The sequence below is a fragment of the Cricetulus griseus genome, chromosome 7 (assembly GCF_003668045.3).
Source record: "Cricetulus griseus strain 17A/GY chromosome 7, alternate assembly CriGri-PICRH-1.0, whole genome shotgun sequence".
In the NCBI taxonomy this organism is placed as follows: Eukaryota; Metazoa; Chordata; class Mammalia; order Rodentia; family Cricetidae; genus Cricetulus; species Cricetulus griseus.
The window spans coordinates 370,368-388,742 of NC_048600.1; the positions used below are offsets into that span (position 1 = coordinate 370,368).

At 45.4% G+C, this 18,375-nt stretch overlaps 1 protein-coding gene across 3 annotated transcripts in view; it reads left to right on the forward strand.

Annotated features, from left to right (window-relative positions):
* Lrrc8c (leucine rich repeat containing 8 VRAC subunit C) overlaps positions 1-18,375 on the forward strand; it is a 123,524-nt gene that overhangs the window by 40,853 nt on the left and 64,296 nt on the right. Inside the window, exon 1 of one of the 3 annotated variants that reach the window (XM_027425876.2) lies at positions 2,391-2,623. The exons of 1 other annotated variant lie outside the window; for it this stretch is intronic. The gene's annotated coding sequence lies outside the window, so the exon portion shown is untranslated. Of the gene's footprint in view, positions 1-2,390; positions 2,624-18,375 lie in introns of those variants that run through there. One more of the 3 variants, XM_027425878.2, reaches the window with a different exon arrangement.

Below are 18,375 nucleotides of genomic sequence, written 5' to 3' on the forward strand. Positions count from 1 at the left end.
GTAACACCCCGACATCAACCAATGAGCGCTCCTACTTTTCTGAGGCCTCCAGGATGTTGTACTTTCAGAGACCTTCAGGACAAAGCGAGCGTTCACGAATGCTGATTAATTGCTGATTCATCCAATGTTTTTACAGAGCACTTGCAAAGTCTGTGGTTTGAGTTAAGCTGAAGTGAAAAGACTAGACTTGATTGATGTTTATAAGCTAGCAAATAAGAAAAGATGACCAAAACTATAGTGCCGTGGCTTTTAGAGTAGTAATTCTCCATATTTAATGTGCATTAGCAAACACCTGTTTACAGATGCAGAACTGTCCTGTTTACCCTGTGAACCCTTGTCACAGATGAGGTGACAAGTTAGAAAGCAACTCTAGAGAAGTCTTGACAAAGGGGTGCATATCTCATTTTCAAACTGCAACGTTTCACCTATTCTTTTTCTTTCTGAGGTAGCAAAAAGTAGTGACTTCAGTAAGTGCTCTCCTGTATCGAGTGCTTACAGAGTGAGGCAGGTGCTTGGTTCATTTTCCTGGTGCTTTACTCATACTGTGCGATTCTCCCAGCACCTGCCATACTATACCTAATTACTGATGGGCATGGGGAAAGGAGGAGTCCTTTCCTGGACTTAAAGAGGAAGAGCAGAGATGTAAGCCTGTTTCATCCTCACCAACAATCTAGGGTAGCAGTTCTCAGCCTGTGGGTTGCAAACCCATTCAGGAGATGAATGACCCTTTCACAGGGGTCATATATCAGATATCCTGTGTATCAGACATTTACATTATGATTCATGAGTTATGATCCCTGGTTTCTACCTAGGTTGTAGGCCTGTCCTAGGTTAATGAGGCTGATGCAAGAGTGAATCCCCTAAGGCCTGAAGGGGTTTAAGGTTGTCTTCTGGAGCCAACAACAGCACTGAATTAGAGGGTATAGTATTTTATTGCTAGAGCAGGAACAGTTAAGGGCCTGGGGGGGGGCATGACACATGATACAACACAACTTTTTCTTCTTTTTTATCATGGCTTGGGAAATGATTGCCTTCTGAAGACTTACTGTGCTAGAGCACACAAACTAGTTAATGGCTGTTGGCCGCCGGTTTCTTTCCTCTCCTCTGACTCTCTCCCAGACTGCCAGGACAGAGTAATCCTTTATCATCAAAGCACTGAGGACAGCCAGCTGGTACTGACTATGCACTCACTCCCAGTAGAGTTTGCTACAGTTATCTTGTCTGCATTCCCCCCCACCTCCCCACACCCCCACCCCGGTCAGGAAATTTTTCTATGTAAGGAGCTGCCAGCTTTCAGGATGCAGTTTGCGCTTTCGACCTATAGTTGGCAGAGAGATGGGAGGAAAAACCCAGGGTTCAGATTAGTGGGTGGGAGAGCACTCCTCCCTCACATTGTTCAAACAACAGGTGGTTTGGTGCACACTTTACACACACACTTTACACACACACACACACACACACACACACACACACACACGGGCTTTGGTGCACACTTTACACACACACTTCACACACACACACACACACACGGGCTTTGGTGCACACTTTACACACACACTTCACACACACACACACACACACACACACACACACACGGGCTTTGGTGCACACTTTACACACACACTTCACACACACACACACACACACACACACACACACACACACACACACACACACGGGCTCGGTGTAATCAAAAACGTAAGCAGAGTTTTCATGCTGAGTGGCACCTGCTGGTCAGAGCCCAGAAACCCATCTGTCAGGATCGGGCTGATGGGGAGTCCTGCCAGCGAAACACCAGGCTTGAGGTTGTCCAGGGGCTTGAGGCTTCGTGCCCTATGGACATTGGGTTTTTTTTCTTTCTCCTGTCCGCCCTCTCAACCCACTTTCTCAACCTTTGGTTCTCCGGGGAGGGTTTATCTCCATCCTAACCCTCCAGCAGTTCCCATGAGGGCTATTTTTAGCAGCGGCCGCTCACTCCAACTAAGCCCCGGGAGGAGCTTCGGTGTGGGAGCGGAGTCCGCCCGCACAGAAGTCATCCGCTTTCTGGCATTGTTAGGGATGCGCACGGGAGACATGGGACGCAGCTGGTCTCCTCTGCAATGCCCATCAGGTGGGCGGTTCCGAGCAGCGCAATCATCCAGCGGCGGAGAGGATTGCTTTCTCCGTGCGGAAGGCGGTGCTCAGCAGCCAGCAACAGCGCAGGCCCGCCCGCCGCGGGCGCCGGGTGGTCTCTGCAGAGGAGGAAGTTCCCGGGCACCGCTGCCTGCGTCACAGCGGGGCTGGCACCGCGGTGGCGACTCGGCAGGCGGCGGCGACCCCGGGGCCGGGCGCTGGGCGGCGCTGCCTGCCGCGGGCCGGGCGGCGCTGGAGGCGGCTCCGCTCGCTGCCGGGGAGTCACCGGGGAGGAGGAACAGGGCTGCGGAGCTGGGGCGTTAGCTGCGTCCCGGCTTGGAGCCCGCGAAGAGGACGAGGACCAAGGCGCCGCCGTGGCCGCGGCCGCAGCACTCTGGACGCGACAAGGCATGAGCAGCGACCCGGAGGTCGCTGACCACCGCTGAACCCAACCAGGACACAGCTCGCCGCTCCCCAGCACCCTCTCCTGTGGACACCCTTGCCCCCAGAGGTAAGGGCTGGGGACTCACGGAGGAATGGAGAGGTGACGGCCGACACCCGGCCACTCGACTCAGTCCTCCCGGCGCGCCCCAGTCCGGATGCGACCACCCCGCCTCGCTCGTGTCCCTGCCTCCTCTGGGCTCTGGGACAGGCACAATGTGGTCGCCTGCCCAGCGTGCGGTCCCGGAAGCCCCACCCAACCCACACGGGTCTTGGCGTCTGTTCCAGGGACCCCTAGCCCGGTGCCTAGCGCAGCACAGCCGCTCCAGGTTCTGGGGACTGGGGGAGGGGCGCACTAGGAGAAAACGCGGTCGCGGCAGGGATGGCCTGGGCGATTCTCCTTCTTCCTTCAAAACCCCGGAGATGCTGGGGCCTGGTTTGTCTTCTCTTCTCTTCACCCCCCTCGCCTCCCTAGAATGCCTGAAGTTACACTTTTTTAAGGAAGGAGGGGGAAACCCACTGTCTCCGTAGGGATTGAGTGAGCGGCAGCCCGCTCACCTGCAGGATCAGAGGGGCGGGAGGGGGCTGCTCCGCTTCCCATGGCCCGCAGGTCAGGTGTCCAGGCCAGCAGTTGCGGCCAGGACCTTTGCCTTCATCCCAGACAGAGCCTCCCTGATCCTTGTGTTCTGTGGTTCGGGGCATAGAGGTGTTCCCAGCAGAGAGATGGAGCTAGCCTCTCAGGAGCCTTAGGGTGTGCTCGGTGAATGCCAAAGCCTTTCTCTTGCCCAGCCTCCAATTCCTCCCTCCCCCACGCTTGGCTGTGTTCCCCGGATTTCAGTTATTTTCAAACCCTTATAGTTCACCTGGCTTTGCGGTGGCTCAGCCCACCCTAGTCCCCTTGCTCATGCGGATGTTTTACTAGAGGGTGAGGGCAAAACTTGACCGGGTTTCCAAGTCCTTACGCGTTGTAAACTCGCAGAAAATCAGCTAAACAATTCGGGTTCCTATCCTTCAAGTGAAAAAAAAAAATAATAAAGGAAGGAAGACTAATTGGTGGTTGTGAGCGTGCCCGAGTTTGGCTCAGACGCTTCAATTACCCGTTAAAGGTGCCGTTTTAGTCACTTCTGCAGACTGCAGTAGAAGTGTGGCCCTAACTAACGGTCACATTTTTGCCCGGTATGCAGTGACTTTCTGAAGCTTGGACAAGGCTTTAGAGTGGACCAGGCATTGAGATACCATCTAGGTGACAGAGGAATACAAGTGATTTTAAACCTCGGTTCACCCGACTCTGCAAAACCTTCAGCAGTGCAGCTTTCACCGAGCTCTCCCTTTATTTTCTAATGATTTGTGTAAAGCTACTAACCCTGGTTGTAATCTGAACCCCATCCACTCTTACTCAGATCTGCAATCCACGCTGCATGTGTGGACAAAGCTATCAGATTAGGTCTATAAAACTCTATAGTAGTTGTGTGATAGAAGGATTTCTTATGACTTAAAATCCACTGGGTGGTGGGGGCGGTTTTACAAACACAAACATTTCCCTTTTATATTCTAGACTGACAACAGGTAGAGGCTACCACCTCAATGTCTGTGAAAGGTGGTGAGCATGAATAACCAGTCTCATCGGTAAAATAGTGGTAGCCTTTGTTAATGGCATTAATCTATTGTTTCTCAGATTGACTGTGTACTTAATTTAATCAAGTGTTGTGAGTTTTTGTTTTGTTTTTTTTTTTTAATAGTCTCACGTAGCCCAGGGTGTGTGGGGGACCGAATATTGGGCCCCCTGGTTCTGGCTGTCAGCAGCCGAGGCGCCACTGTTGTATTGTTAATTAACACCAGGCTGTAACTTTACCTGGCCTGAGGGTAATATGCCTCTTATTTTGCATCTGTATTGGCCTAAAATCTGAATAGGCCCTCACCTGGGCGGAGGGCTAGAGATGTGTGAGTAATGGATGAGGACAGAAGGAGAGGAACAAGCGAGGGCCAGAGGGAGACAGGAGGACAAAGAGAGAAATGGTTGCCTCGTGGTACTAGCATGGTGGTTAAGGGACACCAGAAAAGATGGTTAATAAAGGAATGGCTCTAGTTCCACAACATGGAACTGAGAGCTCTCTGAAGATGACAAGATGCCTGTGTTTGGTCTTTATCGACGTTGGGTTACTAGAAGCTTCCAAGCCCACACACCCCCACTCAGGTAGAACCTCATGGCTGTCGTGGGTTAAAGCTGAGGCAAGCCGGGCCACAACAAGGGTGGCCTCCAACTATTTAGCAGAGGATGGCCTTGAACTCCTGATCTCAAAAGTGCTGGGATTACTGGAGTACACTACCATGCCCAGTTTATTCTGTGCTGGTGATTGAATCCGGGGCATTGTGGGTACTAGATGATAGTCTATCAATTGAGTCACATCCCCAAGAAGTGTAATTTTTTTAAGGGAGGCTTTTAGTGAATAAATAAAAAAGTTTTAAGAACTGTAAGAGAAATGAACAATTTCCTGTTTATGTAAAGATGTTTTGTTTGTTTGTTTTTTCAAGACAGAGTTTCTCTGTGCAGCCCTGGCTGTCCTGGAAATCACTGTGTAAAATAGGCTGGCCACAAACTCACAGAGATCTACCTGCCTCTGCCTCCAGAATGCTGGGATTAAAAGTGTGAGCCACCATGCCCAGTGTAAAGTTTATCTTTTCAAAGTAACACAGAGCCAGAAATATTAACTCAGAATGCCCAGTTTTTATCAAATTATTATGGCTGGTTGATTGATTGACTGAGACAGGATTTCTTTGTGTAGCCTGGGTGTCCTGGAACCTGCTCTGTAGACCAGGCTGGCCTCAAACTCAGAGATCTACCTGCCTCTGCCTCCTGAGTGCTGGGATTAAAGGCATCAGACCCATCAATGGTTTTAACTTTCTGTAGTATTTTAATCTATAGTCATTTTCACCAATATAATAAAGCCCAGGTTTACAGAGAAATGATGTGAAATTTATACTTAATGATTTACTGTGCTACATCTCCTTTATGTGAACTGGCTGTCCTGATATCTCTCCGTGCTGAGAGAGATGGTGCTATCCCATTTTATAGAATGGAGCTCAGAGTTTATGGCATGCCAAAGGCCATGTAGCTGGAATATGCTAAGTGAATACAGGCAGAATTTGTTTTCAGGAATAACCTCACTCTGCAGCCTAGGTTTGCTTCACAGTCCTGGTAATCCTCCTGCCTCTGCCTCTTGAGTGATAGGATTACAGATGTGAATCGCCACACCTGGTTCTCTTTAATTTTTAATGTTACACTTTCTCCCCATTATCTAAAGGCCTCCTCTTCCCCTCCGACCTAAATATGCTTTTAACTAACCATAACACCTGCACAAGAAAAACAGAAATTGAGAATGTAAAGTAGTAACCTCACCATTGTTTGCCATGCCTCTGCTATGCAACAGAATTTGAATTTTGAATAAAGACCATCTATTTCCAAAGCCCATGTTCTTTTGACTGGTTGTAACTAAATGAATAATTTGAAACACCCCTAGTGGACCATTCTGTCCTGCCCATCAGCTGCTCTGTCCACATGGCAATAGTGTCTCATGGACTGTAACATATTCCCAGGATTTTCTACTTCATCCCTGCAATGTTGACTGTGTCTCTAGTCTTGGTTCATCTGTGAGCACATATTACAACCCATGAGGATGACATTGCTATGGGGGTATCTTTGATGACTCACTTGTTTTAAAATATAAATGGTAGCCATACATGGTGAGACATACTTTAATCCCAGCACTCAGGAGGCAGAGGCATGAGGAATGCTACAAGTTTAAGGTGAGCTTGGTCTTGGCATTGTTGAGTTCCAGGCCAGTCTGGGCTACAGAGAGAAGCACTTTCTCAGAAATAAATCAGTAAATAAAATCTTAACATTTATCGAAGTAAAAACGTATGCATCATTTTACATTGGAACAGTGTACAGAGCATAGCCCCAGATAGGAGTGGTCGCTATCAACTTCTGGCTGCTCTGCAAAATTCAAAGGGCCACACTGAGACCCAGTTTCCTTGTTTAGGGGAGTTTTAGAGCCAGATGAGGCAGCGCCCGTGCAGACAACTCCTTTCTCTAGCAGAGAAGCAGCAAGGGCCTCATCTTGGTCTAGAACTCACTGAACTCTCTGCTTTCACTTTCTCTCTCTCTCTCTCTCTCTCTCTCTCTCTCTCTCTCTCTCTCTCTCTGTGTGTGTGTGTGTGTGTGTGTGTGTATGTATGTATGTATGTATGTATGTATGTATGTGTGTGTATGTGTGTGGGTGTGTGTGTTTTACCTGCAGGTGGCAATTAGTCAGACCCCTCAGACTTACTCCTCCAGCTAGACTTGGGTTCTACATCTGTTTTTAGCGTGTCTAACTTTTGAATCACATTCTTTCTGCAAGTCTCGAGTTAGGAACACACTCACCTTATTTAATGTTTCCTTTGCTCTGTGTGGCACATTTTAAAGAACTTTCTAGAGCTGTTTCAGTGGATTGGAATGTGTATCCTTTGGCAAACAAGTGTTCCTGTTTCTGCTGCTCTGGGTCTCAGCCTCGCTTATCTCTCAAGACACCTTGAGGATGCTAGTATCTCCCCACCACACACCTCGCCCTCAAACACTACTCCCCGCTGCAGAAGCACTCCGAGGCTAAATGCTGTCTCCTCTCCAGCCCCAACCTCCTTCTGCATCTTCTGTCAGTCCAGTTCTACTTCCAACAAGCACTCTGATGCTTTGTTTGTTTTTCATGTAGTTTTCCCAGGCACTATGCTACAAAAGGCAGTAAGTTGTTAGAAGTAGTAGATCTTTTTCTGTTCTGTCTGTTGTTTGCTTGCTTAGGATAGCATCATGATGTTATTTATGTCCTAAGAGAAAGACAAGTCATGTATTTGTAAGCGACCCTTCCACGGCATCTAGGAAAGACGTCACTTGCTCACATTCTTTATTTTGACATTTAATTTGTCTTAACCTTCACAATTCTTTATGTCCATGTATGTAGGGTGTGTGCTGTGTGTATGTGTGTTCTTGTGTGTGGGGTTATGTATATGAAGCTGCGCATCCACATGTGTGCAAGTCCTAGTGGAGGCCTGTGGATGATATTGGCAGTCTTTCCTGAGCACTGTCTTATTTATCGAAGTGGGGTCTTCTACTTAGCCAGGAGCTCACCACTGTAGCTAGTCTAGCTAGCCAGTTTGCTCTGAGATCTACTTTCTCTACTTCTGAGTCCTGATTCCTCCACCTGATATGCACATAAGTTCTGGGGATCTGAACTTGGGTCCTCATACTTGCAGGGCCAACTCACACCTACCCAGCCCCTTTCTTCATTCTAGTATTACATTTACTGTAAGGTCACATTTCTTAAAGTCTGACCTTTAGATGCCATGTAGGAAGACATGCTTTATTTATAAGAATGGCATGGGTTTTAAGTCTGTTGAGCAAAACAGAATCAGAAAGTTGGGGAGGGGACACTGTCTTTAGTTAGGAGTACCTTTACTGGAGAGCCAGGCATTCTTCAAACAGAAGAAGTGTGAGGTAGTGAGCAAGGAAGATTCCCAAGCTTTGTTATGGGGAATAGAACTGACCATGGCACAGCTGGAGGCTGCAGTTGGAAGTCCCCTTAGGGAGAGAGTTAGATGAAAAGCCCAGACCATCTTACCACTAACACACGGAATGCAAAAGGGGGGAGGGAGGCTTGGCTGTAATGCTGTGTGATGGAGGCCTGCTGCCTCCTGGTCATTCCTGGGCTATACAAATGAGAAAGATACAGTGGGATCAAGTAGACAAGAATGCAGAGAAACTAACCTGGCCTTGAACAACTAACAAGTAAGTGGAATGCATGCCCCCTTACCTCTACCCCATGGCCAGCACAGAACAGCTTACGTGTAAGTAGAAATGCGCATGCCCTTAGCACCACCCCATTGCTAGCACAGAAATACAGGAGGGTTTCTTTAGATAGTTGGGTGGGAATCTGTGGGAACTGACCCACGTGTTGAGGTGGAGAATGACTATCAGACATGGAAAAGGCCATATCATTTACTTAAGGAAGTTTAGGAATATTTTCTGATATAGGAGCATCGTGTGTGTGTGTGTGTGTGTGTGTGTGTGTGTGTGTGTGTGTGTACACGCGCACGCCTGCCTGCCTGCCTGCCTGCCTGCCTGCCTGCCTGTGTACACCCAAACATGAACACAGGGTTAAATTCAGGACCTTTTACAAACTGCATGCATCACACACTCCTACTGAGCCACATCTCTGTACCCTTACCTGTGCAAGCTCCTGGGTTGTTATTGTTGTTTTTAATATTCTGTAGCCTGTGATGTGTCTTACCAAAGAGCTGTTGATTAAAAATAATTGTAATGTGGGCTCAGAAAAATTTAGCAAAATTCAGAAATCAGCTGTCAGAAAGATATTTTGGAGGTGGGGTTTAAGATGGGGTTTCTTTTCTTTTTTTTTTTTTTTGTAAGACAGGGTCTCTCTGTGTAGCTCTGGCTGTCCTGGAACTCATTCTGTAATCAAAGATCTGTCTGCACTGTTGGAATTAAAGTGCTGGATTAAAGGCAAGCACCACCACTGCTGGCAAGACTGGGTTTCTTGTACAGCCCTGGCTGGCCTTGAACTCAACCACCATGCCCAGCTCAGAAAGATACTTTATAACTTAAGAAAGTCACTGAAAATGTTTCAGATGAAGGAAGTGTTTGAGTTAGACTGATCTAGGATTGGTATGTCTTCCTTAAAAAGTCTTTCCAAAGACCCAGGGAAAAAAAAAACTATTCCCATGCCAAATAAAGCAGCAAGGTGGGACATGGGGAGAGTTAGCATGGCTAAGCCAGTAACTGCCAGAGACCCCAGAACACAGGACAGATGATGAGAAAGCTTAATACTGAAGGTCCATTGTGTTTCTGTGGACTGTGGTGGATCACAGTCTTCAGAGTTGTTTGTTCTGTATCCCCACCCTTCTTCCTACCCGACCATTTTTTGCTAGGGCAAGATGACCCCTGTTGAACACATGGTTACAGGACTCTATGTTACATTTAGAAGTCACAGAGGAGCCATGTACAACTGAAGACATACAAAACAGCCAATATATCAACTTATTTTTTTTATTTTCGAGAAAGGGTTTCTCTATGTAGCTTTGTAGACCAGGCTGGCCTCGAACTGGGTGTGTGCCACCACCCCCCAGCTATATCAACATCTTTTTTATAAATATATAATGTCTTAATTTTAGAATCCTCTTCAACTGTCTTGTTATTTTGTATTTATATGAAGTATTCTAAGCTGGATGCATTCAGGTGCTCATTCGTGGGTCTGTGTGGAGGCCACAGGTCAACCATGGAGGTCATTCATCATGAGCCATCCACCTTGTTTTTGGGATAAGGTGTCTTTCTACGACCTGGTTCTCTGGTAAGGCTAGGTTGGCTCACCAGCAAGCCCAGGGACCTGCCTGTTCTGCCTCCCCAGTGCTAGGACGACAAACATGTGACACAATGCTGGTTTTTAAAAAGATCTTGGATGCTGGAGATGTGATACAGGTCATGCTCGTGACTGACAGCTACTTCTCCAGCCCCTGTTATCTTAAACTGAGATTCAGATTACTTAATATTTACATTGACAAAATTGTTAAGCCCAAAGCCTTTGACTCCTAATGGGCAGCCCCCTCAGTTTTCACAGCCATCACCCCTTATGTGTTCCTCAGGATGCTGTGACCCTGGTCGATCAATCCTTGGGATTGTGCAGTTATTTATCCAGAATGAGTTAGTTTGCCTGTATCAAAAAATTTACACTTCTACATAATTACAACACTTCCTTATTAAAAAGATTTTTAGCATACAGATACTTGGGGAGGGTGGGACTCTTGGGACTGTTTTTGGCTCCCTGGTTTTTTGCATGAGTTCCCTGGGGAACAAAAGCCTGGGCTTCTGGTGTATCCTCTGGAGCTGTGAGGAGGCTGCTTCCCCAGCGGTTGCCCACATCTGGAGACTGGCATGCTCTGGCACACACATCTCCACAAGCAATGCATCCCCCGGCTTTTATTTTAACTATATCGTCCTTTTCAACTTTAACCTCAAACCTCCAAAAATGTGTTTGGTGACGGGGAAATGTCCAGAATGGCAAGAGCTTTCCCTGTTCTTTCCAGCCACTCTGTCCTAGGTTCTGGAAGAGTCCCTGGGACACAGCTGCTCAAGAACTACTGATGTTATAGATGTTAATGGTGACACTTCTCACCTCCTAGATGGGAGCATATCACTTCCTTCGGATTTTTTGTTTTGTTTTGAGACAAAGTCTCACTGTGTAGCCCCGACTGACCTGGAGCTTGTTTATGGATCAAGCTGGTTTTGAACTCACAGAGTTCTTCCTGCCTCCAGAGTGCACCACCATACCCACTCACCTTCTTCTGTCTGATGTTCTGGTAATGAAATTTGGTAGTGCCATTAAAAAATCACCTTTCTTAATAGAGGCAAGTACATGTGTATAAATATTTCTAAATGTAATTGAAAATTAGGAAGAAAACGTTGAAATAGCTGTAGACTAGCAGCAAGAATATAAACATAAATCAAATCCTAGGTAAAAGTCACTAAATAAGATAAATTCAGAAGTTTGTGAGCCCCATGAGTAGTGTCTGTACGTGTTCATATGTTCCCTCGGGTGTGTGATTATTCATAATAATGTGCTGTATCACAGCATTTCATCCATGTATATAATACATTTTGGTAATATACACCCCCATCACCCTCTCTTGTCCCTCTGCCATCCACCCCTTGTCTTCTTCCTCTTCCCAACTGGTCTCCTTCTGCTTTCCTTTTTTTTTTTTTCCTGTGTATTTGTCAAAAATCATTAAGAATTACTTAGTAGTCACTTTTAAATATCTTAGAGTTTATAAAAAGTAGAAACATCTTGAAATACCTCTGTGTTTTGGGTAAATGGGGAAGGTATAACTTGTACCTAACTTCTGGAACAACAGCTAGACCAACGTTTAGTCAGTCATTTCTGTTTTGAAGCCGTAAAGAATGACTTCATTGAGGAATCATTATAAAGACAAACTACTCTGCCTCCCTGGATATTATCAAGGCACAATACAATGTGCGTATGAGTGATGTTGGAAATACTGTCCAGATGACACTTGACTTCTGGCGAATGCATAGCTATGCAGAGTATTCCTCCAGCCATTGGAGGAAGTGGCAGCTGTAGCAGCGGGTGGGATTTGGCCATCAGTTAAGACTTTCGGTGTTTTTATGAAGGCTCTGGATGGCATGATGGAAAACCTGTATCTGATGTGTATGTGAGTCTAGTGCCTTGGTGTTAAAAAGCAAGGATTTATTTTTACTTTATTTTTTTATTAGTCCAAATTAGGAACAAGCTTGCTTCAGATGTCAATCCCTTCTCCCTCTCCCTCCCCTCCCCCCAACATCCCACCTGCCCATAGCCATCCCCCCTCCACTCCCCAGGCAGGGTAAGGCCCTCAAAAGGGGGCTCCCCAAAGTCTACCACATCATCCTGGGACAGGCCTAGGTCCTTCCCCATGTGTCCAGGTCAAGAGAGCATCCCTTCCCAAAGGATGGGCTCTCAAAATCCCTTCTTTTTTTTTTTTAAGACCTTACATATTTAATACAGTGCGTTACCCCTGTACAAATGGAAAAAAAATTAAGTTCAACATTTCTAGACCAATATGGTTGTTAATTTTGGACAATGCCAACTGAACGCGGCAAACTGGGATACTTTTTTCCAAAGTTGACAGCACAGCTAAAGTTTCCAAAAATTCAAGTTATATATGTGTGTGTGTGTGTGTATATACATATACATGTATGTATATATGTATATATATATATACACACATAAATACATATATATATATGTATATATATATACCAATAATGGCAGTATGTTATGCATTGTTAGACCCCCGGAAAACTCAAGTATCCAGGGTCCCAGGCCACTACTTCGGTCACCCCAATCACCAGGCGATTTGAGAGCTTGCTGCAAACTGCATGAGGCTTTATTGTAATTTAACGAGCTAACCCCATGTTAGCTCGGGTCTTTCACCCACCTGCCATGGCGATGGCTAGAAAAGACAGCTCCTAGGGCCTCCCAAGAGACCTTATAGGGCAGCGTAAGGGGAGTGTCTAGGGGTACGCACAGGCTCACGATTGGTGTGCCTCCAGGCTTGGAGGGCTTGGCCTGTGCTGATTGGCCAACTGGTTGTTATGGCCCATAGGCCCTCCCAGGGTGGTTGCTATGCTTTGTGTGTCATTGCTGTGAGCTTGTCCGTAAAGCACACCCAGGGTCGTAAAGCATAGTGCCACCCGCTAACTTCTGATTGGTTCCTTGTCACGAGGCAGGCATCTGACTTTCTAGTGTCTAGGACAAGGTCATAGAAGCACCTGTTCAGCCATTATGGCTGCCTAAAGGGAAGCTGGTCCCTTCAGCATCAATAGCAGCAACAGCTTTTCCAGGTTCTGCAGTCATTTGAACAAAATTGTAGAGACATCCAGCACTCTCCATTAAAAAAAAAAAAAAAAGTAAAAAACAGAATCCCAGAAAAACAGTACAGTTCTGTTACTCTTGTGGTACCTGGCATAAAGCAAGAATTTAAAACGAGTGTGGTAGAATGAAATAGATAACAACTGAGATGAAAGGAAACTGTCAAAAGCAAGCAATAGGTAATTAATTGATTGGAGGAAAGTGCAAGGTGGTATCGTGAAGAAAAATAAGCCATGTACGTACAACGTAGTGCTTGTTTGGCTGTTGTCAGTGCAGGTATACCAAAAGAGCAAATACTTGTGGATGGAATGCAAGGCAGAGAAAGGTTATGCACCATTAGCATAAAAGCAGGCTAAGTAGATGGTGGTGACCCTCTAGCAAACTGCTAGAAAGACCTGCTGGATAAATAATTTATGAAAAGTGGTTTTTTGGGGGGTTGGGGTGATCCATCTAAAAGTGAATTCTTAGTGTCACTTGGTAGGAAAAGCAGATGGTGGACTTGGTTTTAAAATGTGGGTTCAAGGTTATTACTAAACTTATTTTGAGACACGGTCTCACTGTGTAGCCCTGACTTGCCTGACTTGTAGACCAGGGTGGCCTGGAACTTGTGGAGATCCACTTGTATCTGTCCCAGGAATGCTGACACTAAAGGCACACTCCATCATGGCCTACATTACTGACTAGACCCTTGACTGATGCTGATGATCAGTTAGGTGGCCAGGAAACAGATTTCCAAGAACATGTCTGCTCCTCAGTAAGGTTCATTTAAATTTTCTTATGCGTTTTATCGGGAGTCTTAATTTCTTCACGGAGAGAGACCATGGTAAAACCTTGCAAAGAGATGCTGTCTCAGATCAAGTTTGAAACTTTCTTGGTCATTTTTGTTTCATTTTGAATTCACTTTTTAAGTTGGGATACAAAATCATTGGTTGCATCCGGGTGGGTGGGTGGGTGGGCATGCGTGTGTGCATGCATGTGTGTGTGCGTGCGTGCGTGCGTGCGTGCGTGCGTGCGTGCGTGCGTGTGTGTGTGTGTGTGTGTGTGTGTGTGTGTGTGTGTGTGTGTGGTGCGCGTGCAGCTCGTGAGAGGGAGAATGTGTGCATTTACTCAAAAACAGGATAATGAAACGTGTTACTCCTGACAGTGTTTACTGATTGTCTTGACCAAGGAAATTTCATCTATTGCATTCTATTTTTGTGTTAAGATGTTTGAATTTGTGTTTTGAATTTGTTATTTGCTCATAAGTAACTCTTTGGATAACACACTGGTATTTTATTGTTTTCACAGCATAATCTAAACGAACACTGTTTCAATATTACCTGGTGTGTGCACCTGGCCTCTGGGTTTTTTTTGCGTCCTGTCCTATTTAGCATATTTTCTTTTAAAAGGTACAGCAAGACATACTTATGACCCAGTTAGTGCTACTTTCAATCTAGAAATGATTTTGCCTGTAGTACTTATCTCTGTGGCACCCCTAATTTTAAGGGGCCCCTAAGACTCTTATTCTGATAAGACCAACCTGAGCTACAAATGAAGTTCCAGAAACCCAGGGCTATCCTGTCTCAAAAAAAATTTAAGTTGTTTTGAAAGACTCAAATATGTACACACACACACACACACACACACACACACACACACACACACACACACACATAAAATGCTTTTCGAGACAGGGTTTCTCTCTGTTGCTTTGGAGGCTGTCCTGGAAACTCACTCTGTAGACAAGGCTGGCTTCGAAACTCACAGAGATCCTCCTGTCTCTGCCTCCCAGTGCTGGAATTAAAGGTAAATGCCACCACCACCTGGGTTTTTTGTTTGTTTTATTTTGGTGGTGGGGGGAACTCAAATATATTTTTAAAAAAGAATATAACTTACCAGAATAAGAGTCTTTGGGGCCCCTTAAAAATAGGGGTACATGAATCCATGTGCACCCACACAAACACAGGCGCATACACAGACAGTTGGCACTCTGAAGATCATACACTAGTGTTCAGGAAGGTTATTGTAGGCCTTGTCCCACTTATAAAAGTATAGCCCTAGAGCCTTCATACTGGGGCTATGAGATGTTTTCAGCACAGCATGTCACAAAGTAGCTTTGCTCAAGTTACTGCCTGTTGGGAAGGACAGATGTGTAAAAAGCGTTTGCACAATGACGCATTACCAGGAGCACAAAGCGTCTCAGTGCACACAGTAGTATGTGCTGCTTTATGAAGAGCATAAACTTAACATCTTATCCAGGGGGACATAGAATCTGCAGTAGTTGGCTTTCCTACAAAGAAACTTTTATTTTATTGCTTTCAGTTGCCCTTCTTAAAGTTTGTGCAAATGGTCCTTTACAAAAACTAGTTGTATTTTTCTGAGTTTACTTTCAAAAAATTTCAGTAATTTGAGGGATTTCCGCTATGCTCTCCTCAGCATTCAATAGGTGATGCTCACAGTTTTCCCGACATCATTCCTGACAGGATGTTTTCTTTCATGGTGTTAGAATGCTAGAACATGGGTGCATTCCAGACTTCTAGAGAGTGTTGATGCTGGCAGTAGTCTGAGGAGGGTGACCCTGAAACCCCTAAAACTGGGCTTCTGGCTCATCTGGCATTCTCTGGCAATGTGGCAGTGAAATAAGAGTTGGGTTTTGATGTGAGCTTTAGGCATAACCAGTTATCGTAGATGCTTGCACAGAACTCTCCTGGGTTTAGTTTAGTTCTGTTGTTGTTTTACTTTTTTAAAAGGTACACACTGAAATAACCTGATACATTTAGGGTTAGAAGTAAATAACTTTTTTAACAACAACATCAACAAAAAGAGGGGGTTGCTATAGCAAATATCTTTCAGAAAATAAGTTAGGCAAGGAAGGCATGAGAGAGCAATCAAAAGCAAGAGGGGGTGGAGGGAACTGCACCGGATGAGGTCGATCTAGGCTTTTCTCTTGGAACCTCTGGGTGCTTCCTGCCCAGAGGTTCCTAAATTTAGGGAGCTCCTAAATCCTAAACCAAAGGCTGCAGTCCTTCTGACTTGGAAAAGCAAAGGGTCAATCCGGGGACTTCCAGTGGCTGCATAGTAAAGGGAAAGCCTGAAAATCTGCATATAAACTCCTTCCTAATCTGGGAAGTATTTGCCTGATCTGGGAAGTATTAAGAGACATGGCCTGAGTCCACACTTGAGCCACTGCCACTGCACCACAGAGTTCAAAGTTTGAGTATGACCACACTGCTGATCTGCTGGGACTAAAACCAGTACTTTCCCAGAGCTGAAAAGAGCAGTAATGATCATCAGGATATCCAGTGTAGAAATTGGTAATTAAACATGAAAACACACAGGGGACTATAACCCGTACAAGAGGACAGAGTAATCATCAGAAATGAACTTCAAGATTAGCCAAATGATGGAATCAGGCAATAACAAGTCACAGCTGCTGCTGTTAGCTGTATGGAAGGGAACATGTCCTGGTGGTTCCACGGATAGGAACTCAGCAAAGAAATACGGATAGCAAAATGCCACTAGGTAGCGTTAGAACTCATTGGGAAGAACACACACACACACAATTTTGTAGTATAAGGAGTAGAGTAAAAGGTCTGAAGAAGTTGACACACAGTGACACGAGGGACGATATACATACTACAGCTGTCTCTCTCCCTGTGAGCACCCTGGGGTGACTTGTAAGTGGTACTCTTAACCCAGAAAACCACACAAAGTCATGTCAATTGAGAGGTCAAGTCTTTGTCTTTAATAGCATTTGTGAAACTACCTGGGCCGTCAAGCCATGAACATCCCCAGAGCCCAGTATCTGAAAAGTGTTGGTTGGAAGGAGCAGCATATACCATTCTGGCATTATGATGATTCAGTGGGGAGGACTGGGCACCGGGTCTGTGGGTTAAAGTAGTGCCGACCTTTTGCAGTGTACATTTCAGAGTGTAGACAGTGGAGAGAGCCTAATGCTTCCAGTGCAGCTGTCTGGCCACTGGATACAGCCAGATGAGCAAAGCTCCCAAGATGCACCGTGGCACACAGTGAGCTCACCATCAGATCATGGTACATAGTGAGCTCACCATCAGATTAGACATGCCTGAGCTCCCATGACTCACCGAGGTGGTTCTCACAGAAAAGGAGCACAGAAGAGTAGATTCCTCAGAAGAAGGGATTTCACAGAAGCAAGTGAATAAACAAAAACTTGTAGCATGGGAATAAATCTGGCACACACACACAAAAAAAGTAACAAAAAAAAAAAGCAGTTACAGGAAGGAGAAAAAACAGGAAAATTAAAAAGAAAAGAGAATATGTTTTCAGATAAAGGCTATCAGCTGCCCATATTTGATAAAATAAAACATAAAATTACTGATCCAAAGAGCATATCTCACTGTAAGTAGGTTAAGCACAGTAACACCATCCCTGGATTGTCACCATAGTCTGATGACTGGAAAGCAAGGACAAAGAGGAAACTAAAAGTGTGCAGAGAAAGCAAAACATACCCCCTCCAGGATGACAACAGGAGTGTAGAGCATTCTAGATATCAAATTCAGGACATCATACTTGCTCTGAGTCATCTTGCCAGCCCCAATTTCTCTTTTTCTGGAGGAAATCTTAATTTATCCTGACTGTATAATAATGTATATTGTAATATTGTAAGTCATTATTTGATTTTTGGGCTTTGGTAGTGGTGAGTTGTTTTAGTCTTATGTATTCAAGGCTGGCTGTACAGCTAAGGATGACCTTGAATTTATGGTCTTCCTACCTCCACCTTCCCAGTGCTGGTATTATAGACTTGAACAAACCACATTCAGCTTAGAAGTGCTGGGATGAAACCCGGAGCTTTATGCACTCTAAGCAAGCACTCCACCAGCTGAGATACACCCTGAAGAATGTTTTATGTCAAGACAAAAATATTTTAGGAGCAGTAAGGTTTGTCACTGGTGCCGAGGAGCAAGTATATATCTTTAGAGTCCCTCAGGAATGTAGTGTATACCTGTGGGTTTCTTTACATTCCCTCAGCTAGATTTTTTTAATTGAAATATACCTTGCTCCCAAAAAGCCCCCTTGGGCCACATCCAGACAGGACTATAATAGATGCTCATGTGAGGAGAGCATCAAGTCTGAGAACAGAGATTTTCCTTGATGGTCTTTGTTGCTCTGTTGTTTGGTTTAAACAGTGTTTCTGGTAAGGGACTTAAGTGTCGGGGATTCATTGCTCTGAGGTTTTATGTTTCCGCCAGGCCTCTTCCTGTTGACTTTCTCACTGAATCAGAATTGCTGGTGTGAGTGACATCAGGGTTAAGGATAGCATCCAAGGTCACTCCACGGCACTGATATTAATTAATCTTTTTGGGTGTGTTCACTTGGAAACCTGGAAGGAAGCCTG